This window comes from Pogoniulus pusillus, chromosome 32 (assembly GCF_015220805.1).
Source record: "Pogoniulus pusillus isolate bPogPus1 chromosome 32, bPogPus1.pri, whole genome shotgun sequence".
NCBI classification, from domain to species: domain Eukaryota; kingdom Metazoa; phylum Chordata; class Aves; order Piciformes; family Lybiidae; genus Pogoniulus; species Pogoniulus pusillus.
The window spans coordinates 6,249,911-6,276,381 of NC_087295.1; the positions used below are offsets into that span (position 1 = coordinate 6,249,911).

Sequence of the window (26,471 nt, forward strand, 5' to 3'; positions counted from 1 at the left end):
ATCCCTGGAAACATGCAAGGTCAGGTTGGAAGGGCCTTTGAGTAACATGATTAGTTGAAGATTTCTGTGCTCATTATGAAGGGGTTGGACTAGATGACCTTTAAAGGTCCCTTCCAAACCCAAGGCACTCTTTGAACCTATGAATCTTGGGCTTGTGAAAGCTTCCAATTTAAAAAAAAAAGTTCCAAAGTTGCTTTTTGAAACTGAAATCCAATCTGCTGTTATGAAAGTCACAGTATTTACATTTAGAAGAGCATCCAAAAGGTTTGAGGATATTTGTAAACGTGTTGTATACTTGTTTGTAAACAGAGTACTATTAAAGATGGAAAGGAAGTGTTTGCCACCATTGCTGTTATTACCTCATCAAAACTAGCAAGGGGAGAATGTTCTTGGATGCTTTAGGTTAAAACCAGTGGCTTTGGAGCCCTTGTTGGGTAAGATCTGCTTGTGTGTGTCCAGTCCTGTCCGTGCAGATGCAGAAGGCTGTCAGCAGTAACTGGAATTAATTCTCCAACAATTGGACTATTTTGAAACTTGCTGTGTTGACAGTGATGATGTATGAAGGCTAGAAATACAGAGTGCTGTCTGCAAGAAAGGCTGAACCAGGTGGTCTTCTGCATAGCACCGCACTAAGGAGGCTTTATGAGGTAATTACAAATGTCCAGAAGTGTTTTCACTGAACACACGGCCTTGGAAGGAAAAAAAAGTGGCTAGGAAATGGAGAGCTTGCTGTACACTGACAGAAAACTAAACAAACCTGAAACAAATACAAACAATGAAGCAAAGCCCTCACATAACAAAAGAAATCCAAGATATATCTACAGCAAACTGCTCTAAGTGTTTTCCAATTCTTTTTGGGTAAGTGTTACCAAAATAAAAGTATTTTCATCAGTCTCTTTAGCTGTAGAGAAACCGAGACTCACAGTGATCCTTTTCTTGTGCTCTCTTTAAGTCTGCTATGCACACAGCCGGTGGCAGCAGTGACCTGCACTCTCTACTGATTTCTAGTGAGTACAATTTTTGACATGGAACACCATCAAACAGGCCAATCTGAACCTGCAAACCATGATAGTCAGAGAAGTATTTTGAAGAAATTTTGAGGAAATGAGATAAAATGGGCAATTAAGTTTACTGTAGCCATAAGCTCCCAAACTTCTCTACTCCAGTCAGCCTCTAAACATGACATGCAGCAGCACAGCTGTACAGCTCAGTTTAGCAAGTAATAGAGGCAATGCCTGATGAACGCTTTGGGAAACCCTCTAACAACCTTCACTCTCCTAATAAACCCATGACTCTCACACAAATAGTACAAACACCAGCTCATGTTCTCTTCAGCATCTACAGATTACACTCTCATTTTACACCTAAGTCCTTAAATGTTGTGTCTGAGTTTGATGGATAGATGCATAATTGAAAGGACATGAGCTCCTACAGCTATCAAACTCCAAATCAGGGCTTTGTTAATTCTCTGATGAAATGTATCCAACAGAAGGCAGCTGTGCTAGTTTGAGCAACCATCCCAGCGGCTCTGTATTAATCTTCTCAGAAAATGCCAAGCCTGAGAGAGTTCTGTTTCTCTCAGGGCAGATGTTTTTATAGAACTAAAGGCTATGCAGAAGAGATCAAGTGTGAGACTAAAGACACTATGATTTTTTTTTCCTGACATCTTAGCTGCTACATAAAATGGTAAGGAAATTAATGAATTTGAACTCTGCTAATGAATTGCAGTCATACTAACTCAGCATGGGAATCATGGCAATAAGATATTTTCCAGAGGGTTTAACTACAGCAAGGTCTCTTGTTGTGTAAATTCCAGTGTACATAAATCACCTCCTGTTCTTCACTGGAATTGCCTAACTTAGATCTTAGGAATGGGTAAGGAAACTTTTTTATGTATCATATAATCATGTGTATATTGGAGGGATTTAAAAAACATAAAATCAAGGACAAAGTGAATTTCTGTGGGTTTGGATTAGCACAAAACAATGATATTTTGTGGTACATGGCTATGTGCCTAGTATTGCTCAGATATTGTGGAACTAGATGATCTTTAAGGTGCCTTCCAGCCCAAACCATTCCAGGAATCTATGAATACAAAGTGGTATCCCACATTAAGCTGTAGTATACAAATTCAGGAGATGTGTAAGATAACTCTGCAAAACATTATCTAAACCCTTAAATGTTTTAGTTTCTGGGGAAATCTCACAGTGCAATAAACAAAGCATTTGGTCTAAGCCCCACAGAAGTTCTGGGGAAATGTCTGGAATAGACACACATGGTGTCAAAATTCCCTATTTGCAGAGGGTCAGTCTGATCTCAGATTCCTTGGTGAAGTTAAAAACAGTGGTTAAAAGGGAAGATTTGCCCTTCCTTTGTTATATTCCTTAAGTACACCAGTTAACATAGGCTAAAGAAATGCATTCTGAAGACAGTAGCTTTATAAACATATTGACATATAGTAGGTTGGTTGATATATTGATCTATCAGTAAAAGAGAAATATGTATCTATAACCATCACTGGCTAAGGAAGGTAATGAAGAATAGAGGCCTGTTCCAAATCAAATCTATGGCAGTCATAATTGTATTTCTGTGGGAAAGGAATGGAGCACAAGTGTAAAAGGCTGTTTTCATAGCAGTCTAGTCTAGTCAGCACAGTGGCCCACACATCCCTGCAGTCATTCCTGCTAGCTCTGGTGCTTGTCAGACCTTTCCCTTAGTCATTTCTCCCTGTTGAGTCTGCAGAAAACTAACCTGACAGAAGAAAAATCATTTATTGCTGGCTTATTGTGCTGAGTCCTCTGAGTGCAGAAGTTGCTGCAAGAGAGCGAGGCAGTAGCTAGACAGCTTTATGCTGCCAGTTATTTCAGATTGCTCAGACACACAGACCCTTTGCTTAGCAATTTGCTTAACTTTAAGCTGAAGTAATCCCGCTAAGTGCTAGTTGAAGTTAAGCTACCAGGCAACTCTTGTTACAGAAAGAACTCTCTCAACCAGCAGCTATCTTAGTTGCCAGCGATGCTTTAAGTATTTATGCACACAGCCTCTAACCAGTCTAATCTGATTTTGTAAACACTGTGTTTAAGTTGCTGCAGGTTTATGCAAGTCACAAAAAAAATCCAGAGGCAGCAATTATGAATATGGCTTTCAATGCTCTTTTTCCACACCTACAACTCCAATTACTTTGTGAAAAATATATGAATTTGCTAGCAGCTGGTTCTTTCAATCCAAACATCCATCACAGACATGAAAAGCCATAAAAGAAAGTACTGTACTATGTGTTACAGTTTGGATAACTTTTTAATGTTGGTTCATATTTTGTCTGTTTACCATGTTTGAATATTTCTTTACATCAGCATCACATTGTTAAAAAAATGCCTAATACAAAACATTCTTTTTATTCCTAGTGGAAAATATTTGACACTGAGGGAGTTACTGTAAGACTAAGTGAACATAATTGGTAATAGAGTAAAAAAAACTAAGCAGAAAGAGCATTAATGGTGTAACAGGAATTATGTCCAGAACTTATGTACACACCACTGTTCTTAATGGTTTATGGAAGGTTGCATTTGGTAATAATAGCAATTTTTACTCCTAATCACAAAATTCCAAACAGTAATGTTGATGTTAAAGCAATTAGAAAACATACCGTACAGAGATGCTCAGGTAATTGGTTTCTGAACTGAAATGCTTTCATCTTTACTTCAGCACAATGACAGCATGTTATCTGGTGGTGTGATGAAACTGTGACAGTTCATTGTACCTGCAGAAATTAGGAGATACAGTTGTGCAAAATAAAGCCTTTGTAGTGCTGTGATGAGAACCCTAAAAGCGTTAATCCGAGTAAAATGCATAATCGGAGCAGTGCTCTGGCCTGATTTGATTGGCATTTTCACTTTTGTACCTAAGGGTTGACTTACAACAGCCACCACCAGGTGGCAGTGTTCCAGAAGAGTCTAACAGCCTCCGCAGCATCATTGCCAGCATAGTGAATGCAAAGCTATGCCAACGGTGAGGCGAGAGTCTGAAACCTTTCAGGCCAGAGAACTGACAAACCCAGTATTTTCTACATATGCTGTATAATCCTTCCAAGTACAAAGTATGGGATGCTCTAAGTAACTTGCTGGAAATCAAATATTAAAACTCTTATGTTGCTGACTTCATGGTTGCTTAGCAGTCAGTCAATTTGCTGTTTATTTGTGTATTCACCTATTCATCTGTGATGCTCAGATGTTGGCCTGATGTTAGTGAAGGTAAAACTGAGCAGAAGGGTTCATTAATAGATATATGAATAAAGATGAGTGACTTGAGGGAAAAGTCACATCCATGATTGTGTTAAAAATGCACAAGTCTATGAGAAGAGCACAAACACTGTTTGAGAAAGCTGAAAGGGAGCCTAAAAGCTGCAGTTGTTCAAACTGATGAAAGGAATTAACTTGCTTGAGTGAGGAAAAGCTAACAGGCTCTGCACCTTGGGAGGGAAAGGAATCTCTTTGCTCTTGTGGGAGAATTGTTGAGAGATCACATTTCATGGCACACTCCTCTCCTTCCAAAAGTACAAAATACCAGCTCCGGTATTGGGGACTAAGAACTGCTGCAGTAAACTGCAAGGGGAGGAAAATGATTTGAATTTATTTGGCTAAAAGACCATCTTTTCATGAAGGGGAATACAGGACACAGATTTAAAAGTGAGTGACAGGAATTGATCCTACAAGATCTTATTTTCTTTAAAAAAAGAAAATTCTACTACATAATCAGCTTTTCCTCACTGCTTTATCTAGAGCATGAAAACCTAACTTTAATTTCACTTTTATTGTATTTTAAAAGCACTGAGTGCCACAAAAAAAGAAGGCCAATCATGCTGTAAAACAGCAGATTCTTTATGCCAACAGTAATGATGCTGGTCATGAGCTTGATTTTAAATTAGCTGGCAGCAGACTCTCACTTGAGTACTTCCATTCTTATTTCTGCAATCACAACATAAAACAAGCCAAAAAAACAATCAACAAATCTATATGGAGTTGGTAGCTAAAAAGAGAAAGTAACTTGCTTCTGAATTCAGAGCTTTTTTAATGGCAAAGGAGTGCCCAGTCCTGGTTTCAAGGAGAGTTGGGTTATATTTCCAGATCTCTCAGTGCTCTGGTGACCCACCCTCAGCAAGCTGTTTTGCATCTGGGTGCTTCTGTTGGTGTTTTAATTAAGAACAGTGATGCTACACAATTTCCTGAAAATGCATGGTTAGCTTTCCTCTTTGCTTGATAGAAAGGTCAAAGGAATGAATGTATTTTTTTACAAGCTCTTTAAGAATGCTGAGATACATATTCATAAGACACAAGTATCTCCCTGCTGGGCTTTTTTCTTGTTCTATGATAGCATCTTTCCCTTACGCACTGCCATTAAGAAACAGCCAAAGATTCTGCTTCATCATTTCTAGTCAGCATGGCTAAGAGTACATGCAATGATCTTGAGAACTGAGGTTACTCAATTAGGAAGAGTTAAAAAAAAGAACCCAACACCTTAATTAATTTATGTGATCCCTTTTGCTAAAGTGCAGAACATCAGAAACTACATCACTGGAGATGCTACACCCAGCAGAATTCACTGCTGAGCAAAATTACTGAGCCATAGCATGACAGATTCTTAAGTATACTGAATAACATTTGGAACTATCAAAGTAAGCAACTATTTCAAGGAGAATCACAAAGTATTTTTCCCAATTACAATACTGTATAATTTGATAGGTCATTAAGGAAAACATTCACTTTTCTCCTGCAGTATCAAAGTTAAGAAACTGCTGGATGTAGAATACAGAAAACAGTGACTTAGCAATGATTGTACTACATCCCTGCATCACAGCTTCTAGAATTTACTAAACGCACTTTTGTTCTGTGATTACACAAAGCCATTACATAGAAAAGCACAAAGACAGTACTTTGATGTAGTTAGATCTATTGTAGTGTTTGAATTCAGGACACAGGAAAGTTATGAATATAACATCTCTAAGAACACTTAACCAATTTTCAGATTAGGAATTCATCAGTTACAAAAAGAATATCCTAATACTGCTATGCTGTTGCTTGAGTATTGTCATACTCTAAATTCCTCACTGGTACTCTTCTCAAGTGTTTTGGAAGGAAGTTTTTCTCATCCTCCTTAACTCTTTTTCCTAGCTGGAAGGATTTACTACAGGCTTAGCCACCCACGGAGTAGGATGGAATATCTGGTTGAAGAGACTAGCGGCATTAAGCCTGACATTCCTTTCATGCCTGACCTGCTTCTAAATGACAGGCCCATAGGGCACTTCTACTGTGGTGACAGGACAAGGGGCAACGGTTTCAAACTAGAGGAGAGCAGGTTTAGGCTGGATGTTAGGAACAGGTTCCTTACTATGAGGGTGGTCAAACACTTGAACAGGTTGCCCATGGAGGTGGTTGGGGCCCCATCCCTGGAGATACTCAAAGTGAGGCTCGACAGGGCTCTGGGCAGCTTGATCTAATTGAGGATATCCCTCTTTACTGCAAAGGGGTTTGGACTAATGACCTTCAGAGGTCCCATCTGACCCAGACCATTCAGTTGAAAACTCTGAATACTTCATCACCTCTACTGAACTAGCATAGGAGCAGAGCCATTATTCAGCATTGATTTGCATACATTGATGATGTCTGGCTTTCTTAGTGCTTCAGAAACAAATGTGTGGTAGGTCTGATGGTATTCCCATAAAACAAACACGAGTCATTTTACAGGCAAGTCAAGTGAGTTCTAGAGCAGTGGTGGATATATGGGATTGAAACAGACTGTTAGATACTGCTCCCAGATTTATAATTGAAAGCATTTTTAACCTTGTAGTCTGGAAGACATCCTTACTTAACTACATATACACATCATGAAAAGAGATGTTCCCCTTGTTATATTCTCAGGCTATTTGACCATCTCTAGGAGCTCACTTGTAAGTAAGGATGACTGGCTGACATGTTTCCTTTTCATTGTCTCCCCTTATCTGCAAAGGAATATTGCCAATGCAGAATCTTGGATGTGAAGCACTTCTTTGATTTGAGAAAATTATTTAAAAGGAAGCAATTACCAAACTGCTCAGAATGCTCCAACTATCCGATTTTGTGTTTTCACCTGTAAATATCCACCATTTCAAATTAAATTCTAATCATCAAACTAGAATCTCAGACTTTGATCACTTATTTTGCCACTTTGATGCCACATTCTTCTCTCATACATGAAGTGTTCTAGTGGGAGGTATCCCTGCCTATGGCAGGAGTTGAAACTGGTAGATCCTTGAGGTCTCTTCCAACCTAATCCATTCTATGATTCTAAGTTTTCCCCTGCTTACTTTGAAAAGGCCAGAGACACTGAGTTTGACTTAATAAATACCAGGTACAGCTCACAGCATAGTTGTGCTTAACTATGAATATAAAATATACCTTCTTGATTTACTAATATAAAATACCCTTTGAAAAAATATATTACTTATGGATTTATTCAAATGTATCATTTACCTTCTAAATGGCAAAATACGCATTTTCCAACTACCTGAAATAAACTCTGATGCCTATAATTAAGTATTACTATGTTGCATTTACAGAGGAGATAGAAACAAGCTTCAAAAAAGACCCCATCATACAAACCAGTGTCAGGTTTTCACACAAGTACTTTTACTCAGGTAGTTTGCTTCAAACAGCCTGTGGCTCTGAAAGAACAGGGGGTGCTAACCTAAAGGTTGCAATTACACAGTTCAGTTTATAGTAAACTCAATACAAACTCAAACTATTACATCAAGAAAAACTAAGCTGACCTCAACTTGTCCTTCAGCATTTGAAACTTCATTTGGAATAATACCTGTGGGAGATAAGACATAAGAGATGCTGAGTCGATGCAGACTGCCTCAAGTGTTAAGTGCCTTCAGTGTCTTTGGGTCAAACAAAGGTCATCAGATAGAAGCCATTTGACATGTCTGTTTGGTATTACAACAATACAGCAAATGAGCTTGGCATAAAAAGAGCAGGACGAGCATGTCATTTATTAAATGAAACGACTTCGGGCAGTTTGATAATTATTTCCAACACTTTCAGATCCTTCTCATGAAACCAGGAGCCACATTGTGATTTTCTCCTCCTTATTTAGCAGTAATTTGCATGCAACCAAAAAAACCTCAAGAGTTATGATGCAAGTTACAGTTCACTAAAGAATTTACAGTATGAATTTTACCCTGACAGTCTTTTATATTAAACCCATGTGATAATATTTCTTCTCAGAAGTGCTACACTGAACTATCTACAAGAGATGAAAGCCACACCTTGTGCTCAGGCAGGGGAGACTGCTGTGGATATTCGGGGCAGAATACACAGAAATCATGGATAACACCAAGATGTAGTTCTACCTTCTACCAGTAATGACTAGGAAAAAAGACATTTATTTGGCCTTTGGTTTCCAAGTGTAAAGTGTCACATATTGTTCTTCTCTTCTCTTAACTTCTTCAGTGCAGCCCTGTAACCACCCAGAACAGCAAGACCTGTTATTTCCCCAGACCTCTGTTCAACTTGTTCTTCAACATAAGCTGCTGCAATCCAAAGCACCAAGACAATCTTGCAGTTAGGAGAGAAAAAAGCCCATTATGGTCAGAAGGAGTGTTGCAAACAGATAGAATTTAATAATTATGCTATAAATATTTAGACAATAACTTGGAAGGCCTAACTTCCTTCTGGTTCTGTTCAGATACTGTAAGAAAGATAACTCCTCACTTACTGTCATAATGCATTAACCACTGACATTCTATTACATAATTCTTCCTCCAAATGGATTCTAAATGTAAAAATTTGTACTGAAAATGTTTTCTGCAGTATTTTCTCCACACACTAAAAATTGATTAAAGTTAATTCAATTAGGGACAATATATATGTTCATAAATGATTAATTTTATGATTCAAAATATTTTTCTAGATATTTAATTCTTCATAATCTAAAAAACTTGTAGTAGTCTGTTAGGGACAACACTAAGCAAGTAACATACTGCAGGTAAGTTAAAATTTTGTCCTTGCCAACCTGTTGCAAACTTTTAATTTCTTATAGATATGAACAGTGTGAAAAAAATCTCATTGGATAATATATTGTCCACAAGCCACATGGGCTTGGGGTCTTCTGCTGTAATTCACTTTCCAGGTGCTTAAGCAGGAGCCACACAGTATGGCAGTTCAGTGGAACAGGTAATTGTGAACTATTATGAAATAACCACCATGACTGGGGCTGGTTTACCCTCTCTGGTGTCAGTAATCTAAAGTACACAGTGCATACTTAGAAAACACTCTCATGTTGCCACCACTTCACAGCCTGCAAACCAGCCATGAAATTGTTGAGCATTTCTGGAGGTGCTTGTCCTCACCCAAGCAATCTGAAATGCTTTAAAATCAAGGTGGTACTTCTCTGGAGTCACAAGACCACCTGATCTCCACAATGCAAACGGGAAAAGTGGAGAAGCATCATGCCAGTACACACAGTGGTTGTTCAACACAAGCCTGAGAGGAAAAAAGCACGGCTAGCTGGTAGACTGCAAACCTAACCCAGAGCAGAGGCACAGGTACATGCAGTCTTCAAATCACTCTTTGTCCAAAAACAAACACAATTTCTGAATTTTAGGGTCAAATATTTGCATTTTTTTCTAAAGTAAAAATAAAAAACCCACATTAAAACAAATCTGTCTGCATTATTCATGCAGAGATGCCCTAAGAAGGCAAAAGCAGAAAGGGTCACATCAAAAGCTTCATTATATTGTACAAATGAAATAGTGAAGAGGAAAAGAGCTGCCTCATACTTATTTGAGAAGGTTACCACTGCAGACAAAAAGTTCTTATGACATAAACTCCATTAATGACAGCTAGCAATTTTACTCCTGGTTAGTGAAACATTTCATTTTTGGTGTAGTGAAAGAATTTTGTTCATTTTCTTCATTTGGTCTAACACTGACATTGTACAAAGGTAAAGGCTGCTCGAAACTGAAATACTGAGCACAGAAAACTGAGGTTTGCCTCCAGTGTTTCCAGAGAAGATAATTTCTAGGAGGGGAGGGAGAAGCGTGTAAACATTGAATACACTTAAAAAGCTTGCTGAGTAAAACCAACTGCTTTCTTCAGGAATGAGAAACACAGCAAAGGTATTAGTTAACACAGAAAATATTTCCAGTTTTTAAATCAAACTCAGGAATTGTTTGCTTTTTAACATAACCTTCTGAGTTGTTTGATGTATTTTTGTTGTTGACAAACTTAGAAACAGAGGAAAGAATAAATACTGAAAACCACAGAATCACAGAATGTTAGGCATCAGAAAGGACCTTGCAAGATCATCCAGTCCAACACCCCTTCAGGATCACCTAGAGTAGGTCACACAGGAAAGCATTTTGAGTATCTCCAGAGACTCCACAACCTCTTTGGGAACCCCTTTCCAGTGTCACTGGACATCACTGAGCCTGGCTCCATCCTCCTGACGGTTGCCCTTCACATCTTCATAAACATTAGTGAGGTCACCCCTCAGTCTTCTCCAAGCTCAAGAGACCCAGTTCCCTCAGCCTTTCCTCATGAGGGAGATGTTCCCCTCCATCATCTTTGTGGCTTTGCACTGGACTCTTTCAAGCAGTTCCCTGAGGTCCTTCTTGAACTGAGAGGCCCAGATCTGGACACAATAGTCCAGATATAAGCTATTAACATAATTTGAAATGTGGAACTCAACATCAGGCATCACAACGCAAATACAGAAGAGACAAAGGAGCAGAAAATTACCTCACTGTGAAGGTAGCAGGACAGTATTGAGAAATTACAGCAGTGGTACTGCCTCCTGTTAAGGATACAAGTATCAGCTCCTCAGTAAGCCACATAATAACCTCATGTCTTTGTGATCCTGACCTTCCGAGTGCTTTTATTATAGCAACCTGCAGCAAGAGCTTCTCCCTGCCAGTGAGAGGCTGCAGACAGCAGCAGCTTTCATCAGCTCATCAGGGATAACAGCTTGAACTTTTGCACCTACTTCTCTCTCTTCTTACCTTTACTATGCCCTTGCAATCTCCACTCCTTTGTCTTCTCTAGGCTAAACCCAGGAGTTCTCAATCTTGGGTTTCAGCCAGCTGCATCACTTAGGGTGGTTAGCAGCTGCTTGCCAGGTGGTCGGTCAGCAAGGGCCGCTGCACTGCACCCTCACTGTTACCGCCGGGGCACCTGTCAAGCCGCAGTGCCTTCCACCAACTGCTGACCTTGTACAGACTTAGCACTGTGCCAGTGATGGGCGGGCGTCAGAATGGCTGCCAGAGCCGCTGCCCTTACTTTCCTGGCTGTATGCTGGGCTCTAAACTTTGATATGTCATTAGCAGAGGAACGACTTCAAGTTAAAAGCCTCTGGATTTTTCACAAAATCCCCAATCTAACTATCACATTTCTCATTCTAACCCAGCACACTCAAAGGCAGATGTGAAATAGTTTAGTTCAGATTTGTCCTACAATCTTACATTAAGTTGCCCCAGAACAGAACCAGTGAGTAAAATAACTGTATCTAAGAAAAGCTTAGATGAGTTGCAGATCAGTGTCTTCACTATTGTCTTGATCTTGGTAATTTCAAGGGCAGCTTTCTATAGAACATCTTTTAGCAGCTTTTCTGAGTGCTGCTCCTTTAAATATAACAAATATGAAGGGCAATCCTCAAACAGCTTTTCCTCATCCAGTATGAAAGTTTCTTTATCCAGCATGACAGTTGCTTTTAACTCCTTGGGGCATTTTTTTTAAACATACAAATAGGAAGCCACTTTATTTCCCTTTCTGTATTAGAACATAACTTCTCTACTTAGCAATGACAACTTCTAAGTAGCACAACTATTACATAATTTCAAGCAACTAGATTTTAGTTGTACCAGCCCATATTTTGGTACAGTTACTGTCCTACAGGTTATGTTTAGTACCATCTTTTACAAGCAAACCAGACAAATGTCCCCTTCACAACATAAAAAAACTCAGATGTAGAATTGGTGGTTCTAAGAATTAATGTTGCTATCTTGCTTACCAGGAATTGAGAGCTGTGGCATTTCCCTCAGGAAACAGGCAAAGCTTGAAAAGTCAGCACACATCCTACTTAGGCTTCTCTGGTGACTATTTAAACTCCTCCTCAAAGGTTTTGCAGTTAAGCAGATAGGGAGAGTTAGGAGAATACTGACTTCTTTGGTGAAGCAGCAACCTAAGAGCAGGAAATGGTTATTGAAATAATTGCTCATCATTAGGTACTGCAACCTCTTTGAGATTCCATTTAGCCTAGTTTCAATATTGATGCTCTGGTTTATGCATATTGCACATGTGTATTACATATATGTATATAAACACAGTTACAATTTCTGTTGGTGAGTTAACTATCTGGTAAATTAGTAGATTAACTTATTCTATTTTCACCAATGAACACTGAAAGTAAGTGTTTTCAGCCTTAAGTAATGAATCATGTCTACACCAGAGCAGCAAAACTAAGTTGTAGCACAAAACCTAAGGTGTGGTTCAAAGTATAGCTTTGCTCAGAAAAATTACTGTAAAAACAGCATGGGAAAAAAAAACCCAAACAACCCAAAGCTGTACTTTATGTGTCTTGGCTCTGACTCCAGATACATTTTTAGTAGTCACATAGAGGGAGTCTGGGGGCTTTTGAGGGAAATGCTTTTTTTGCCCACCACCAAAATTGCCAGACTCACAAACACAACCTTGCCTCCTGTAGTCACACAATGTTTTTTTTCTTGCTCATGCCTGATTTCCTGTAACAAAAAGTTCTCCCTGCCAAGCAGTGTCCTTGTTACAGTTATGTAATCCCATTTTTTAAAAGTGATGCCCTTAGTGACACCTGTGCAAGATGAGCTGAGGTTGCATAAGTAACCAACTATTAAACAAGTCTGCACAAGCAAGTGTAATCTGTTTTGTGCATGCTCTCTCTTTTTCAGCTGAGCCAGTTGGAATAGTTAATAAGTGTAAAAAATATCCAGGCATGAATCATCACAAAAGTTACTGGGGCTCCTTTCAAATGCTACAGAAATGTTGTGCAAGACTGTCACATCACTCTTCAGAATTAAATCATGCCTGGAAGCAGAACTGCATGGTATATATTTGGAGTGACATCTGCTTGCTTTTGTACTGATTTACATTTGCTCAGCCTAAACCCAGTAAGAGACAGATTCTGTCTCTTGCATCTTCTATGACTTTGTTTACTCTCCATCAGCTTGACTTTTCCTAATGTAATTCAAGAAGTCTCACAGACTTGCAGATGTATCATGTACAAGTGTAATTTAAGACATCCCTTAACAATCATGACTGTTTGCATGATCACCTTAAAAAACCCTGAAAGGACAACCCAAAACCTCAGAAATTGTACATAATCTTTTCTTATCCATGCATCAAATAAAGATTTTTACAGTGTTATGGTTTTTTTAGATCAGAACAGCACATTAAATACAGAAACATACATACTGGCTTTGACCTCCTGGGTGAGAATGAGCTGCCATAGCCCTCAGAAGATTCAACGTGAAGTACACACAGAGCAAAACTAGCTAAAACATCCAAGTTCAAGCTCTAAAATGCAATGGACATTAAAAGACATAATAATCCTTTCAATTAGTTTAAATATATTATTTAATAATTGAGTTTATTTGAAACTAATATATAAAATATTAATTCTTTTCCAATTACATTATCTACTTTTCAGTTTGGCCACTTCTAGTGTTACAACTAGAAACCTGGAGTCTCCTAGCAGCTTCACTCTCCAGTCAAATAAGATCCATGTATTGTCATAAGACTGAAGAGGAATATGCTATATTAAAATCTTGTCTAAATTATTAGACAAATGTCAACAGGTAGACTTCACAGACAAGTAAAACACATTTTAAAACTGGATTTAATTTAAACATGTAAAAAAACCAGATAAATCCTCATAATCCTTAACATTTTTCTTTTCATTCTGTTTTCTAGTGCTTGAATGGCATTACCACAGCACTTCTCTAAAATGTTAAGACTAGGAACTTGCCTTTTGTTTTAAAGAAAACTCCAACATTTGTATAGCATGACAGTCCTAAAATTTCAAGATTTGGAGCTACTTTCCACTCCAACCACAAACTAGTAATGCAGTTTTTGCTCTAGATTTTGGGTGCACGTACCTTAAAAGACAAATATTAATTACCAGTCTTCTGATTTTCAGTTCAGTAAATAGAATTATTAAAACAAAGCTACTTTATCTGAATGGGTGGCATCTCTCAGGAGTGCTGAGCATCCATACCTGCCATTGACTGAAGTGGCAGTGTTTGCCCAGGAGCTGTGGAAAAAAAAACAAAGACCACAAACGATGACGATTAAGTCTACAAAGACACAGTTACCATTGACTACCTTCGGTAAACAATTTACAGATTAGACAATCTCTAACGTAATGCACAGTTCAGAGCCTGACATGTTACAATTCACTGTCACTTCTCCAATTTGCAGTTTGCACTTATAATATAGCCACATAAAGTTGATTTTTTCATCTGTCACAAGGGATTAGTAGAACACGCTTTTTGTGGGGAGGAGTGGAATAGTTACTGACAATGTTGGAAGTCTCCAAAAGAGGATCTACTACACGTGGAAGAAAATGCATGTTTAAACGTGCCACATGAATTGTTGTGTGGTGGTATCTGAACTGAGAAGACAGGAACTACTGGAAAGAAAGGGGGAAAAATGGGAAGGACAGAAATAAGTGGAAGTGGTCAGAACTTCTTAAAATGCTACAACAAACCTGTCTCTATCAGTAAATTAGCTTCTCAGTTAAAATAATAGCTAGAAGTTCTTCTTTGCCTAAGCGGTGGGTAAGGTGGTAAGAGAGACTGAGAATAGGGAAGACACAGGGGAAAAAGTACATACAATGACATCAGGAATTAAACTAGACTACAATCCTATGTGTGTGCTATCACCATTAACAGTCTTAACTAGAAGCTGCAAGAGTCATGAAACAAAAGCTTCCTGGGAAGATCAGAAATGCTATGAAGCGAGACAAAAGAGAAGCTATTCTAAATTGACCAGCAAATATTACACAAGAAAACCTACTTTTATCGAAGTTTTTTCAGTGACAAAGTCCCTTTAAAACTGTATACAAATTATTGCAGGAAGTTGACACTCTTGGAAATGTCCCATACAACAGACTTGCATAGTCATCTGAGATGTATTTCTTAGTTAGCTGAGATTTCACCCATGGAATGCTCCAACTGAGAAAACCAGTTTGAGATTCCCATAGAAAAGGGAGAGTAAATCAGCAGGTTCAATTATTTATGACAAAGAACCCACCATCTAAAAAGATAAGAGTGAAGAAAAAATATATTCAGAGGCAGACCCAATGATAGTTTATTCCTCCATTTTATTTATATTTAGCAGAAACTCATTATTAACAGAGCAAGCTCCACAGCAGCTTCAGTAAGAATTTAAGGGAAATTCATAAATACTCATACATTTTGCAACTGCAGCCATTTTGCAGCAAAAGTTCAAACATAAACTTTCATTTCCTGGCTTCTAAATAAAGGTTTATAATAAAACTGTATATAACTTGACTGCTTAACTACTCATTAACGATGCTGAACTCAGAATTGCTACTGTGACATCCTGTGCCACTGCCTGCAGTAACTGCGCTGTGTATACAGTGCACTGTGCACCGCTTTCCAGTCAAGTAAACAATTGCTCTTTCAAACCACAAAAATGCATGTCTGCTCGTAAGGAGACACACTTGTGCTTCATCATTAAAGAAAAATGTGCAGCCTATGCTATCAAAAGACTAAAGGCATATAAACACTTCACTGAAGAAAAACGCACAAACCACTGAAAACATTTTTTTGTCCCTTTATAGATACACCTCTGTATTAACAATCATCCCACGCAGACCTGGGACACCTCATGTTTCAGAATATTCCACACAAACCTTCCACTCAAGAGGGTGAAAGAGCTCTCCTCAGACCAGCTAACCCACACGAAAATGACCCAAGATGCTTTTAATGAAGACCCTCCATGAAGCCCTAAAAGTCTGCAGGTGAGTTCTTCTCTGAGAATAAATTCTAAATGTACATTTCAAGCCAGTACTGACTTTTGGCCTTTCCTACTGATGTTCCATGGGAAACTTTCTACTTAATCTCCCTGCATCGAGATTATCATCTATTACTACAGAAACTAATGGGATGTTAAAAATAAGCATGATCAACTACAGAAAGAGACTGAGGTTTCTCAAATAAAGTTATAAAATACTAATCCTGGCTAGGGCTGGGTGATAGGTTGGACTGGATGACCTTGGAGGTCTCTTCCAAACTGGTTGACTCTATGATTCTAATGAAACACAAGGCAGCTGTTTTATGACCACCATAATAGAGTTAACTCACCTGCATGTTCCTTTTTCTTTACCTTATATCCATTCACTTAAGCTAATGTTAGTAAGATATTTGCCCTCTGCCAAGGGCCCTTATTCATGTTCTTGAGTCCCACTACTAAGCTGGTCGTTTTCAACATAGAAAATGCCATCTCCTCCTTCTTACAGACACTCTGAGGTGCTGAAATGATTCCAGATCTGGTCCACAGCAGTCTAACAAGGCAATATTTAAAGCTATAGTCACTTCTTTCTTTTCTATGTTACCATTAGGGACTCTGCCGCTTGCTTAGGTTTAACTTGTGACAGCACGGAAGTCAGGCCGCATTTTGGCCAGTATAAGATAAGGTGTAAATGCTTGCACAGGATTTTTACCCATAAAGCTAGTCTGGCACCCAGCCAGGTAAATCTTCGGCGGCAGTTGCGCGGCGTGCCAGGCACACAGCTCCGCCGGGGCGCCAAACGATTGCGGCGGCTCCAGCGGGACAGGCCGCGGCTGAGGCCAGCGGGCAGTGCTGCGGTCCCGAAGGAGCGGCTGCGGCCTTTCGGGGCTTCCGCTGGGCTGCTCCCTGGGGAATACCGCTCGATAAACACAAACCGCTGCTAAAACCAAGGAGCAAACACAAAGGAGAAGGTCACGGACCTACCTCTCCCCGCAAGGGCTGTGAGTCAGCCGGCCTGCCCAGCGATAATAGGGTGCCAGAGCGGAGAGCTGGGCGTCACAACCCGCCTCCCCGCAAGGCACGACCCCTATCCTCGCTGCTTACTGAGGAGAAGAAGGAAAAAAAACACAGCGAAATAAAACAGAAAAGAAGACACTTCTCCTCGGAAGGCGCTTCTAACGCCAGGGGCTAAGTGCAGCCTCACCTTCCCTAGAACAGAAGGGCACCTCAGGACACGAACACCCGCCCCACAAACCTCGCCGGCCCAGCGCCCGACACTCTCCCGCCCCTGCAGCTCCAGCTCCGCGCATGCGGCCGCACCGCCCTCTTGTACCTTTCCCCCGCAGCGGCTGCGCAGTGCGGCTTGGCCGGCCTGTGTGAGGGGCGGGGGGAAGCGAGATCGCACGCTGGGATCGGTGGCGGCGTGGGTCGTGGGCTGCTTCTGCTGCGGCTGCCGATCGCGTCTTTCCCTCCCCTCAGTACCGGCCTCATCGTCGTTCCGCAGGATCCTGCGGGCGATGTGGAACTGACCGCTGTTTCCTTACCCGGCTTCTCGGTGTTGCTGCAAGCGCCCGGCATTGAAGGGGAGGAGGCAGGCGCTCGGGGCGGGGAAGAGGAGGACGGCCTGGAACTCTGCCTCTCGTCTTTGCCTAAAGCTTTGGTCCCTGCGGCCCCTCACGGGGAAGGGACGTGAGGGGTGGGGTAGAAGAGTCAAGTGAGGTAGTAGTTACCTTACCGCGGCCCTTGGGCCGTCTGTGATCGGCAGTCATCCGCCCTCACCCTGGGGCTCCTTCTGCCTCCGTTCCTTGGACTGTGGGGAGTGAGGGAAGGAAGGAGCCTGAGGCGATTGCGGGACCCACGAGCACCCCACACGTGTGAAAGGGAGAAAGGGGAAAGTTAAACGATCCCCCCCTCCCTACTAAGGCGTTCCGGTGCTACGGCAGGCTGGCCCGCAGGTAAGGCTCCTTGGGGCCCGGGCAAGAAGAGGGTGAGAACCGGGGAGGCTGGGGGGAGGGTGTCATATACGTACAAACCCGGACGGGGCGGGGAAGCGGGGTGGAAACCCGGTTCTTCGGGTTTGGACTTGGAGCAGGGGGAACGCGGCGGCTCAGCCGGGACTCCCTCGGCAGGTAGGCGAACAGAAAGGGAAACAGAAACAGCGACAGCTTGGGGCGGTGGTGTTCGGCCCCCGCTTTGTGGCCGCTGTCAGAGCTGCTGCGGGCGGGCAAGGGAAGGCCGGGACCGCCCGAACCCTTCCGGCGGCCGCGATCGCTACCCCCCGGTTCGCAGGCCTGTGTAAGGGGCCGTTTACCCCGCGGGGCTGAGTGGAAACGGTGAGATGAGGCGGTGGAAGAAGAGACAGAGAAAGACAGATGTCCTGAAATCACAGCCATGGGTTTTTCAGTGTCTTTCTGTCGCTCACTTCCTCGAAGCACATTAACCACGGCTTGCCGTTCCCAGGGTACTAGGGCGTGCCCCTCGGCACAGTCATGGTAGGGTTCGGGGCAGCTTTCTGGTGCTTACTCGGGCTGTTCTGTTTGATTCCAGGGCACGTTTGTTTGTTTATTCTTAGTATGCCCTGCTGCTGTAATTGCACAGAGGACGTTGATGATGATAAGAGAGATGGGCACATCATGAGTTTGGAAGTAGCCCCCAACCATCTCTGTGCTGTGATCTGTGTGTTCTGTGATTTCCAGTGTGACTCCAAGCGTGGTACTTACAAAAGCAGTGGTTTTATTTTACTGGTAATATTAAGACATTTTGTAGGTGAAGTGGTACTACGTTGAGTTTGTATGGTCTACTCAGTGATTCCCTCTGTTTTAGAGTGTCATATTTTTGGCTTGAAATGAGGATGGTCTAGAATCAGTTTTATCCCTTTAAAGTGTTAATGTTAGCATCAAACATCTGTAGAGATCTGTGGAGTTCTTTGTTACAGATGTTCTGTAAGATTACATCTCTGCTTGTCTGGCGAGTTATTTAAACATTCATTGTGTCTTGCCTGTAAAGTGATGTAATTAAATATATCAGGGCCTAGAAACAGTTATCTTATTAATATACATCTGCTCCCTTGATTAATTGCTTTGTGATGATATAAGACCAGATGAAAGGTGATCTAGCAGAACAAAACAGTTTGACGTGTGTGACATGCATTTTCCATTGTTTTGCGTTACTTGGGTTTGGAGATGTTTACCTTTCAGAGTGTGAAGTCAGCCTTACCTGAACTGAATTCCTGCCTCTAGCTGAAAGCTTGTGAATAGTTATGTGAAACATCAGCTGTAAGCTTGTTGCCCTCAACATCAGTACTACTTGTGAACTGACTCCAAAGGAGCTTTTTTTTCCATGACTTTCATTGTCTCAGGACATGACATAGTACCTTAATGTGTGTGAACTTCTACCAAGTGCTGTTTGAATGGAAAATAGATGGGATATGTAGAACACGTTCAGGTCTAGACTGTCATGTAATGCACAAGCCATATCATGTGCCTGTGCCCAAACCACTGAGATGAGTATCATATAATTGAATACCTCTGGTATATAATGCTGGCAGAGGATTAGAAACCAATAATGGATTTGAAACTATGGTCTTATTTCTGTTTGTAAAATCCTGGTGTGAAGTGTGTGGTGGTAGTTATGGGTCAGTGCAGTCCAGTAGTGTTACCAAAAAAAAATTATTAGAGATGCTTTGTGAGAAAGTACTGAGGATTTACTATCTTGGATACCTGGGAACTAGGTAATCTGCGAGAGTATGTAGTGGAGAGTTTGTGTTTATGTATTATGTGTCCTTGAAAAATATTTTCTTTAAATCATGCTGTCTGTTTGTGAAGACAATAAAGTTAGAGCTGTTCCAAGGGAAGAGGTGAAGGGGCATTTCCCGAAGGGCCAGATGGGAACAAGTGTTTCTAAGCCAACCAGCCTGCTACCACAGCAGAAGGGTTAGTCGACAGGAGTGATGTCAGATACTGAATAAACAGCAGGTGGAGAAAGCTGTGCGAGGTGCAGGGGAGAATGTCTTGCTTGCTTCAGTAGCTTTTTCTCGCTGTAATGTAACTGTAGCAGTAGCTGAAAAGGGTGTAGGAGTGTATTAAATTAGTAATGGAAAAAATATCTTAAATAGTTGCAGCTTGTTACTCAACGTGGGTTGTTACCATGGGGCTCTCTGTTTGTTTCATTAAAAAAAGAAGGAGCCTCAATATAGTAGCAGTGTTCTGATTTGATTGTTTGTTGTCTCGTGGGTTTTTTTTGTGTGTGTGTGTTGTGGACTATTTTTTTCAATGAGTAGTGAATCATTGTTTCACAAAATGATAGAAAGGATACTCATTTTGAAAAAGCTGACAGTGTTGGTTACCCCATTTTAGAACAAGCACTTATGGAAGATTCCTGTGGTCTTGTTTTTTAGGCTGCATTCCCATCATTTTTCATCATGCTCGTTATAGTACTGTCATTCCCTCATATTTTAAAATAACATTTGATTTTATAGTTTGTGCCTGGATCTTCAGCATTTATGGCAGCAGTGATTCTAGAAATGTCCAACTGTTACACTACTACTCTGAAATCTGTCTATGCTTCACTTCGTGTTCTGAGAGATCCTAGGGTAAGCAACCATTGGAAGAGCTTTGGAGATATTTCTCATCACTGCTGATAATATCCTGTATGTAATGTTTTATTTTATGCAGTAATGATATCTCCAACTGCAGCTGTTAGCAACTGACTGACAGAACTCATACCTTGTAAAGTGCTACTGCTTGAAGATGAATCACTGTATGATCCATCTTGCAATTTTGGTAGTTTGCAAAGACTGAGAAAGGTCACTGTAATGGGTCTTGAGGTGCCTGGTAGTTCTACAGGGTTGTAGGTTACATTGGTACAGTTACTGTCTTGCCTTCAGTTTACCAGCATGAACCAGGTATAGTTATACTCTGTCAGGCAACACTAGCAGACTGGATGATAGCTTTTTGATTGTCATAACTGAGGACTTTTTGTTTATCTATAGCTTCATAACACCCTCAATCTGAGGTATTTTAACCCCTTCTAAGGGACTGTCATTCTATTGCTAAACAACAGGATCTTACAAGAAGTTGTGTTTATCAGATTGTGAACTGGTGAATAAACTGCAAATGTGCTGCATTAAAGGGATGGATTTTGCAGTGGTCAGCTTGTGCTGGATTAACTGTCCACTATCCAAAGTAATTTTCTTTTCCCTGAGGAAGCTGTCACAAGCTTGTCCACTCAGGGCAGGAACTTTGTGCCAGCGGTTTCTGAAGTGGGCCATGATTAGAGAGGAACAGTTTTGGTTTTTAAAATGGAAACACTATTTATGAAGTGGAATAATTTTGCCTCCATCCTAGTGGCAGGGACTGTAATCTTTTGGCAGACAGTAATTATAAGCTTTTCCAGTCTGTTTTTTCCCTTTAATGTCAGGCTCTCATATTCATGTTAGCAGCTCTCATTTCAGTTAACCTTTTTCTGAATGAAAATTTTTAATGAGTCCTTAGGACTATTGCATTAAACCCCTGTTTCTGTTCCTCTCTTGGTCTTTACACTGCTTTTTTTTGGGTCATGGTCACCATGGGATGCTGCATCTCAGATTCTTTTGCGCCTGTGAACAGACTTACTAATTCCATCCTTGTGTAGGGATGTTCTTTTGGGGAAGACTCTTGTGTTAGTCTTCTCTTGAGTTAAAATGATGCAAGTCATGTCTTTTCTATGTCCATTTATTTCTCCATTTTCTGTAGAGTTTGCTTTGACAAATCCTTGAAGGTTAAATAAGTTTGTGATTTCCAATCTGATTCTTGTTGGTCCTTCTCAGATATGAATGCTATTTCTGCTGTTCTGCAGTAGGAATACCTCTGCTTCATTTGTAGTTTTGTGTTGGTAGAGCTGCAGTTTCATGAGACATTTCTTTAAAATTGCTGGGCTGGGTTTCCACTGTTGTGAGCACATTAACATTTAGAGCTTTGCTTTAATTGTGGGCATGGTAGCTGCTTTACCTTCACTCGTCCTCAGTATTCATTTGTTGAAGCAAGGAGCAAGTGTTCTGCGAAGTTACAAAGTATATTTAGCTTCTTTAATTTCAGGTCCATTATCATTACATAGCACTCCTGCTTCTCAGATCTTTCTTTTTTAGTTAAGTATTTGAGAAAGCTTTTGCTCATTTTAGTTCATTTCACAAGAATCCTTTTTTTACTGTATTTAACAGTTGTGAAACTGTCAAAAATCAAAATGACTTACTACGTTTGTGCTTTATCATCAACCTCTGATTGACTTGTTGCTGAGGAACAAGTTTTTTTCCTCCTGCTTCTTAAATTCATATGCCTTTATTTATTAATATGTTTCTAATGTTATTTGTCCAAGTGACCTTTATTCATATTCTTAGGTTTGTAGTCTGATTTTAAGAATTTCCAGCCTTTCTCTGTGTTAATGTTCTGTTCTCCCACTGGCTTTATTGCCTTTTTGTACTTACGAATTTAGCCACTGATTTGAATTAGGTCAACTTAAAAGTAAAATTGGTCATTGATTTTATCACTACATACTCTAAAGTATTTGGGGTTTGTCGATCAAATGCTTAGTGCTGCAGCTTGTTTTTTAAGAGACAGATAAAATCCCTGTACTTTAGTACTCAATAGTGTTCTGAAACTGCATTCAGATGATTTTTTAAAATAATTAACAACTTCCCTGTTTATCATGTCACAGATCTCAATTTTCAGCAACAGAAGCAGCTAGTACCACTTCATTATTCTGTAGAACCTCCTTTATGGCTTGCTCAATTCAGATATTTAAATACAGTTATTTTATATGTAGTATGTGAAAACAATAACTGCAAATGGACAACTGAAACTGCAAGAAGCTGCCTGGATATTATGTACAAAAGGTGTAACTTCTTAGAATTAAAATTTGCTGCTTTAAAAACATAAACTACTGTGTTTGTGGCTTTGGACTTGAAATGCAGAGCCTTCTGGCTTATATTCCAGTATTAATTAGGAAGCTGAGGCTGGTTCTAACAGCCTATGGTTGTAGAATGGGGCTGGTTTTTTCGGCTGCTAAATCCAATATAAACAGGTTGTGTCTACACAGGTGAATTTTAATTATCCTGTGCTCTCAACTTGAAAGAAAAAAGGAGAGTTTCAGTCAGTTTATTTATAGCCCCTTCGCACTGTAGTATCTGAATGCCTTGCATGTGTGTGATGCCAAAGATGCTGGCAGTGACCCACACATCAGAGCAGGTGGTGCCGTTGAAGGTGGTGAGTGTTAGGGCCTTAAATTGTACTGTAGCTTCTGCTTTACATCATACTTTTCTCTAGGAAATGAGAAAGTAACAAAGAAAATCTTTAGTCAGAAGGAATTAGGAAGAATAGAAAGCAAAGGCTTGGGAGAGGTAAAATGTATATGTGCCTGAAATGAAGACAAAGGAGGGGGAGCTTGAGGAATTTCTTTGGAGTTCTTCTGGTTTGTTTGGGGTCTTCAGACACTTTGGGTTTTTGGAATGAAGTACAACAGGATGTCATTTCATCAGCCATGCAATAGAGTATGTAACCCAGCCTACAGTAGGAAATAAACATGCAAGAGACGTGACTCAGAAATTCTGAACTTCAAATGCAGCAGTTTATAATGTCCTGCCCTTTTATTATCTTTTATAGTTTAGGACAGCCAGTGTTACAAACTGTTCTTTATGTGGTTGTTTTGGGATTCTCTCCAGTTATTTTTTGTGAGACTTCTAATGTTGCAGATATGTGAAGTTTTTTACAGCATGCAGCAAAATATTTTCCCCCTAATTATCAACTCATAAAAAGAAATATTTCTGCATGTATGTGAAGTATTTGACATGTATTTCTGAGAAGTGAGATTATGATACCTTCAGTGTTAGACTAATCATGTAGCAGCAGCAGGGCTAGATAGGTTTCTTTAGTACTGAACTGTATAGCGAGACATGAAATACTCTGACATACCTCAGCTCATTCCATGGAATGGAAGAAATTATGACAAGACCCTTAAAGGAATACTAAAATATTTATTAAGGAAAGCTTATTTTGCAGTTTAGTTTCAAAGCTGGCAGCAATGCTACATGCAGAGCCATTAGATCTTTTATTTTGGAGGGATTCTCTGGAGGTCACCTATTGCCCAAGGTGTGGTCAATTACAGCAGACTTTTCAAAACCTTGTCCAGTCAAATTTTAGATGTCTTCAGGGCTGAACATTACTCAGCTTCTGTAGGCCAACATTTAACTACCCTCTGTTCAGCTCCAGGCTGCCCTGTTTGCACACTTCCTGTTGGAGGTGTGGATCTTCATAGACCTGTGTGTATCTGTGCTCTTCTCTGCAGTGCCCTAATCCATGTGCCAATGAGAGTTCATTCACAAGCTTACATTCATGTACCTAAGGTGTGGATTCTGCTCCCTTTCAGCATCCTCTACTGATCACCTGCCAGCTGGATAGGAGGGTCTTGCATCCTTCTGGTCAGAACAGATACCACAAAGCAGTTGGCAGGGTGACTTGTCATGGCATCAAACCAGGTTAACTTATGTGTTTTCCTATCTCAGGTCTCCCTTGCTGATAGACTCATACTTTTTTTTTTTAATATACTTTGATAGAGTTCCTTTATTTAAAACTTTTTTAATCGTTCTGTAGCCGCTGTTTAATCTACCAGATGATCCTCTTGCTCTTCAACATAGCCAGTTTTAGGTAGGCATCCTTCCAGATCGTTTTGTGGATGTTACTCACATCCTCAAAAATTCCTATTGTCACATTGTTATTATCCAGACCATTTAGCCAGGGATGGAGCTTGCAAGTACCCCATGCTGTCCCTTGCATCACAAAGCAATGGCCTTGCAGTTTAATTTGTCTTTCCTTTGTTGTTGATTTTCTTTCAGTAGCCTATCTCTTTATGAACCTTTGCTAGTTTTGACTTCAGCTGAGCTCTGGCTTTCCTAGCTCTTCCGTGTAGGAGAAGGCCACACCTTTTTATTACCTTCTCAGTATGCTGTTCCTGCTTCCTTTTTTGGGTTTGGGTTCACTCAGAAGTTCTGTGCTTAGCCTAGGGGAGAAGTGAAGTGTGGCAGTCACATTTGCCTTCCTCCACAGTGGCTGTGGTGCAGTTGTGCTACAACAAGACTTGGATGAAGTTCTTTTTGTTCATTTAGAGCATCAGCATCTACTTTTTCCTTACATTGACTACACTCTGTATATGCATTAGTATTTATTGTCAGTTTGAACATGACTATACTAACATCAGCCTGTCAGCTCAAAGAATCTCACCAAAGTTGTCTCCTGGAAGTGCTGTGTTTAAAGATGTCCACAAATACAGTCCAAATCTGGGGTCTATGCAGTTATGCTGCAGTTTTTACTTAAGTAGTAAGTATGTAGTAAAGAAATTCAACCCTTAGCACACAAATTAAAATAATTTAATTTCATATTCAGTGACTTTTTTAGTGGATAGGTTTGAGTTCTGTTGCTTACATGAACTGATCTATTGTAATAACATAATTTCTTGATTTTTCTTCTTGGGGACCATATGAAAGACTTCCATCGAGTAGGGGAATATTATTTTTTGTTGATGTAATTTCTACTTTGGGTCTTATCTTCTTTCCTTGGAGTCAGCCACTAATAGTTGTTGGGAAAAAAATGTGGATTTTTGAAGATGTTTGTTCATAATGTAGGTCAGGAACTTGTATCTCTTGAGTTAAACCTTTGTCACAGGGATCCACACCCCTTTTTTTTTCGTGTGTATATCTAAATCTGAGTACAAAACATAAGTTTGCTTGCTTGTTTTTAAGACCAAAGACAAACTCTTACTGAATGGAGTAACAATGGCAATACTTGTTCCAGGCCTTATCTCAGATTCTCCCTTCACCCTGAGTTTAATCTCTGCTGTCCTGCTTCCAAGTCCCGTCCCATTCTCTTATCAGAGTGATGCTAGAAGTTTGTATTTCTTCCTGAAAGCGTGCTGCTACTTAACACCAGAATTAAAGCCAAAACAAACAACAACAACAACAAAAATATTGTGGAGGAGTAACAAATAAATTGAACTATAAGCCGCAGGCAGATGGTGAAAACACTTTCTGGCAGGTGAGTCCTGTGTGTTGATCCAGAATGCCTGTGTGTTATCCACATGCTGCGCTGCAAAATGAATGAGAAGAGTCATGTAATCTGTCAGGGTTGGAAGGGACCACAAGGATCATCTAGTTCCAACTCCCCTGCCATGGGTAGGGACACTTCACGCTAGATCAGTCTGTTTAGAGCCTCATTCAGCCTGCCCTTAAACACCTCCAGGGATGAGGCTTCTACCTCCCTGGGCAGTCTGTTCCAGGATCTCACCACCCTCATGGTGAAGAACTTCTTCCTGACATCCAGGCTGAATCTACCCATTTCTAGCTTTGTTCCATTCCCCTTGGTCCTATCACTACCTGACATCCTAAAAAGTCCCTCCCTAGCTTTCTTG

The 26,471-nt window shown here is 40.4% G+C and overlaps 1 protein-coding gene and 1 long non-coding RNA gene across 20 annotated transcripts in view; one reads left to right on the plus strand and one right to left on the minus strand.

Annotated features, from left to right (window-relative positions):
- Positions 1-26,471, plus strand: part of LRRFIP2 (LRR binding FLII interacting protein 2) — a 73,672-nt gene that overhangs the window by 890 nt on the left and 46,311 nt on the right. For 4 of the 13 annotated variants that reach the window (XM_064169980.1, XM_064169975.1, XM_064169979.1 and 1 more), the window contains exon 1: positions 17,403-17,995. The gene's annotated coding sequence lies outside the window, so the exon portion shown is untranslated. Of the gene's footprint in view, positions 1-86; positions 1,008-15,870; positions 16,051-17,400; positions 17,996-18,116; positions 18,170-26,471 lie in introns of those variants that run through there. The other 9 variants (XM_064169977.1, XM_064169976.1, XM_064169970.1 and 6 more) reach the window with 8 other exon arrangements.
- On the minus strand, positions 3,279-17,355 carry LOC135189507 (uncharacterized). Of its 7 annotated transcripts, none has more exons than XR_010308115.1 (6): positions 17,025-17,354; positions 14,162-14,316; positions 13,479-13,580; positions 12,043-12,213; positions 7,802-7,845; positions 3,279-3,760 (listed from the first exon to the last, which is right to left on the minus strand). It is a non-coding gene; the product is annotated as an uncharacterized LOC135189507 (long non-coding RNA). The 7 variants fall into 7 exon arrangements; XR_010308113.1 differs by lacking the exon at positions 3,279-3,760 and having other exon boundaries at positions 7,640-7,845; positions 17,025-17,143; positions 17,245-17,355; XR_010308116.1 differs by lacking the exon at positions 3,279-3,760 and adding an exon at positions 10,776-10,830 and having other exon boundaries at positions 7,640-7,845; positions 17,025-17,355.